The sequence below is a fragment of the Suncus etruscus genome, chromosome 18 (genome assembly GCF_024139225.1).
Source record: "Suncus etruscus isolate mSunEtr1 chromosome 18, mSunEtr1.pri.cur, whole genome shotgun sequence".
NCBI lineage: Eukaryota > Metazoa > Chordata > Mammalia > Eulipotyphla > Soricidae > Suncus > Suncus etruscus.
In genome coordinates, this window is record NC_064865.1 from 14589596 (window position 1) to 14594792 (window position 5197).

Sequence of the window (5197 nt, forward strand, 5' to 3'; positions counted from 1 at the left end):
TCCTTTATTTAACCAAAAAAAATCATGTATAACAAGTATAGTTTATATTTTTTGAAGATAATAAAAATCAGGTACTAAATAATCATAAATAAAATAATCTAATAAGAATTGGTCATGAATGACTAGCATATCTAAATTGGTTCTGTTATCAAGCATATAGGAGAGGGCTTCTAGGTAAACAGATACCAAAAAATGAAAATAGAGAAACTTTATGCTACAAAATATTACATCATATTCATTGTTTTTTTTTTTTTTTTTCAAAAATGTGCTCTTTTATTATATTCCCACATGACCTTATTTTCTGTTACTTAGGAATTTACCTTTCAGTTTTCCATATTAAGATGACTAATACTGGTGCGCTTAGAGCATTGGGTTTCTTTGAAAATTTAATATAGTTACCAAATTTTTTAAATTGATTGTCTTCAGATTTTTTTTTCAAGAGTGATATGTTCTTTAATAATATTATTCTTTCTTCTTACTGTCTTACCTGTCCTTAAAAAACAGGGGTTAAATATTCACATCCAAAATATTATATCAAATATTTGTGATTCATCCAATTGGCATTTCTAATTTTCCTTTAAAAGGAGTAACATGGCATGAACCCCTTAATTCCATATAATCAGAACACATACAAACTGAAAAATGTCTTATAACTTGCTCACCTAAATTTCCTTGAAAAAAATTGAAAACTCTGCCTCACAAGAATTATTGGCAGAGCTACCTCTGTAAACCAAGACACTAGACACTAGGAATTTTGTTGTCCAGTACATCCTGCTGGAACAATATTCATTGTTCTTTAAGTGACTCATATTTTGGCCCTGAACTAGATCAACTGGATTTAAGATCTAAATTTTATTTGGTGATTTTATGCCAATACGAAAGTATATTCTCTAGGCATCAAGGTGCTTAAGCTTTACCAACTCAGATCTTTTTTTTAATTTATCTGGTAGGAAATCAAAATCGGTTTCTTTATGTTAGAATGATAATTCATATTTCTATGAAAATTCTAAGATTTGGGATTATCCCTTTGTTAGTAGTGGGATATATTGAAGGTTGTAGTTCTAAATTCCAGTTTCAAATATGATGAGTCCATTGAAATCATTGCTGCCTATGATTTCTCAGTTCTTCTGGCAATTGCGCTCAGAGGAATCATCTGTGGGACAAGGTCTGTTTCCCAAATAGTGTGATAAAAACTTAAATGTCCATGCTGCTAAAAAGTGTATCATTAAGGCCCAGACAATGCTTCAAATATAATGGTAAGTTAAAATATATGAAGAACTAATTTTCACCAGGTAAAATTCAGAAGTAAATGACTATTAGGAACAAACTGCAGAGATATTCTATTTTAGTTTAATAAAAATCAGCTAAGTTAAAACATAATAGAGATGTCGGGCAGAGAGATAGCTCAGTGATAGTGCATTTGCCTGCACATGGCTGACCCAGGACTGACCTTGGTTTGATTCCTGGCATTCCATATGGTCCCCCAAGCCAGAAGTGATTTCTGAGATCATAGCTAGGAGTAAATCCTGGGTGTCACAGGGTGTGACCCCCAAATCAAAACAAACAAACAAACACAAAAAATAATAACGATGTAACAGAGTAATTTTCACACCCTGAAAAGTTAAAATGACTTAAAAATACAAAGATTTAGTTCTAGAGACATAGTTCAGTGTGTAGGACATTTGCCTTGCACAGCATCAATTCAATCGATCCTTTTCATCACCTGAAAACTGTCAGGAGTGATACCTGAGTGTAGAGCCTGGAGTAAACTAGAGAACCACTGAGTGTGGCCCCAAGACAAGCCAAAAAAAAAGTTTATAAAATCTGTGTTTGTAATAATATTTTGATGGAATTAGACTGAACAGAGGGAATAGAATTGGAAGTAGAAATAATGGTATCCTCATCGCAGTCTTTTAGCACTTTGAAATTAACATGAATGACTAATTAAAAATTAAATTTTTATCTTTACAATGATGTCAAGATGATACTTAGTAGAAACTGCTTCAAGGCTTGCATTTACGTCTCTTGTCAGGCAAGTTTTATAAGACACTCTCTCTGATAACATTAGATAGCAAGCCACATCGCCTAGATAAGGAAGATATATACCCAAATAGAGGCAGACTGAGACAGACTTGAACTAATCACATGAGGTATTTAATACTGTCCCGCCTCCCAATTAGAGAGGGAAGTAATGGAGGTACCAAGACCAAACAGTTATAAGATCACTAAGTAATAAACTAGACACAGAGGGGGCCACTCATTCCAGCAGCCTGGAGGCAGAATGGGAGCGGAGGTGGAGGCAGGACAATTCGGTGGTGGGAATTCCCCTGATTCAATGTTAATAGGTACCTGGAATATTACTGTGAACGATATGTAAGCCACTATGATTAAAATAAAAATTAGGCCAAGGCGATCATTGCTACAGTTCGTTCGGTCCACGTAACGGTCGGAGGTCATTAAGGTAAGATGCTGCGGAATTTGATGGCTCTTCGTCAGATTACCCAGAGAACCATAAATACTGCTTCTCGTGGGCAGTTTGAAAATAAGGTGCCAGAGAAACAAAAACTATTTCAGGAGGATAATGGAATCCCAATACTTCTAAAGGGTGAAGTGCCTGATGCCCTCCTGTATAGAGCCACTATGATTCTGACACTTGGTTGAACAGCATATATCATATATGAACTGGTTAAGGTTTCATTTCCCAAGAAGCAAGATTGACTTCAATTTATTACCCCAACAGTCAATTGAAAAAATGGACCACTAATCTGGGTTCTTTGGGATCAATATTTATTAACTTGTACTTAACTGTCACCAATAAATCAATCTTTACGCCAAAAAAAAATAAAAAAATAAAAATTATATTAGAAATGCATTTTTGAATATATTCCCAACAGTCTAGTTAATATGTTTTATTTTTGTGAGTTTTCTATGTACATTTTATTCTTGCTAGAACAAGCAATGGTTACTTTATTTTAACCAAATGTATTTTTCGGTATTTAAAATTTTTGATACATCTATTTAAAAATAACCTCCAAAATGGGCTATAATATATGTAGTTGTATCTGTAAAGTTATCATTTCTTTATGTTTGCTTGTTTGTTTGTTTGTTTTTGGGACACACCTGGCAGCGCTAAGGAGTTACTCCTGGCTCTATGCTCAGAAATCACTCCTGACATGCTCCAAGGATCAATATGGGAAGCCGGGATTTGAACCACCGTCCTTCAGCATACAAGGCAAATGCCCTACCTCCATGCTATCTCGTCAGCCCCTAAAGATATCATTTCTTAAATTGGTTTAACATGTTTATTTTAGTGTTAATATTATTTGTGCTTAGAAATGTAATGTTATTGCTCGATGCCCACTACCAAAGAATCATCTTCCTCTATTAATGTTCCTGTCATTTTCTTTACCTGCACTCTGATCCCCCTCTTTTGCTGGTAACTTCAGTTTTCTTTGAGTTTAAGGTGTTGTTTTTTTTTTTTATTTTATTTGTCATGGTTTGTCTCATTTCTTTCCATATATGGCACATCCAGTATTTGTTGTAGGATTCCATTTTATAAAGCAAGTTCTCCTTTTCTGGTTCTGAGTCTATATCTTGGAATGATTTTGTTATTAATAATCTAAAGTATTAGATAAATAATCTAAAAGTAATTTTGACATTTTTACTATTAATTGGCCTAATATAGTAACATATGAACAATTCTGAGCTATTAAGCTTATGTTTTATAAAAGTAAAATCCATACCATTACTCCATGCCTCATAACAAATGCATACAAAGTTAGAAAATATCTGTGGTCTCTTTATAGAAGCCATGTTCATTTGCTAATTTATGGTCTGATATCCAGAATATCCAATTCTTCCTATATCTTAAGAGAAGAGATAACTCAAATTATAAGTCCTCTAAGAAAACCATTCCACTACTTAATTTTATATTTTCAACTGTAGGACAGGTCACTTATTTTGTTATCTTTTTTCCCAAGAGAATACATTTGTGAACATAGTACATGATCTACTGTGTATTTTTTCTTTCATATTTTTGCAGGCATTCTGTCATCTCAGTCATTTCTGCCCAGTGCAGCAGAGCTGATGAAATGGCCCATACTCCTTTGCATTTTGAGGCTTTTTTGGCCTCTATTTTTTAAAAATTTCAGGCTACAGTACTATTCCTTTTGTAATATAGGATCTCTTTAGAATCTCCAGAAAGAATTTTAGCCTTTCTGCATTGGTTTGGGAAGCAAAACAAATAAACAATAAGTATTTGTACATCATTTTTATGCAGTATTTTGTAAACTTAATTCAAATCTCTTCTTTAACTTGATATTCTTTCTAGAATTCTAACACCATGTTGATTAGATGGTATACTTAATGCATGACAGTACTGAAAGAAAAACCATAATATATTGAGTTTCCTTAATGTCTACTCTACATAGTCGTCAGCATTGTTTTTGTCTCTGCCCTGATTCTTTGCTAAGTCTAAACCAAAGACACAAGGTGGTACTTAGGGAAAAGAAAAAGTTGTGATTGAAAAGAGTTGGAACAGGATGCTGAAATTCGAACTTTTTGCCTGTTTCTCTTTATTCCATTTCTCAAGGTGAAAGCTATGTATTGAGAACTTTTCTTCTGAAATATTTTTGTACTCACCTAAGACATTTATAGCTCAAGTTTACCAGAATTGGGTCATGATACAGACAAGTACATTCTTATCATTAAACAAATACTGCTATCAGCAAAGTCTATTTTTTATTTTGTTTATGTCTAAAATGTCTTTACTGAAGTAATATGGGTTTATAATTAGTCAACTTTCATGTGCAAAGCACAATAAAGTAACTTCTGGATATTATACTTTTATACTACTTTATGCACCATGGTTATAATTCCTGTCCTGACTTTGTCCCTGTTTCCTATCTACTCATCTCAGTCCCCCTCTCTTTTGGTAGAAAGTATTTTGTTATTATAGCTTAAAAGAGCTATTTCTATTGCTTATTTATCTTTTAAATTTGAGTTTAATCTTATAATATTTATTTTTTATCTATTTCACTATTTCACTTGGCAAAATACCCTCTAACTTTGGCTATTAAAAGAGATAGTAGGTTTCATGTTTTTCAAAACTTAATATTTTTATTGTGTGTAGTTAATGAAGGGGTTCTATTTTCTTGTTTTGATAAAAATACTCAATATGAAGTAATTCACTTAGCTC

At 32.9% G+C, this 5197-nt stretch overlaps 1 pseudogene; it reads left to right on the plus strand.

Moving 5' to 3' along the window:
- The first annotated feature begins 2452 nt into the window (after positions 1-2452).
- On the plus strand, positions 2453-2748 carry LOC125996520 (cytochrome c oxidase subunit 7A2, mitochondrial-like; annotated as a pseudogene).
- The last annotated feature ends 2449 nt before the right edge of the window (positions 2749-5197 follow it).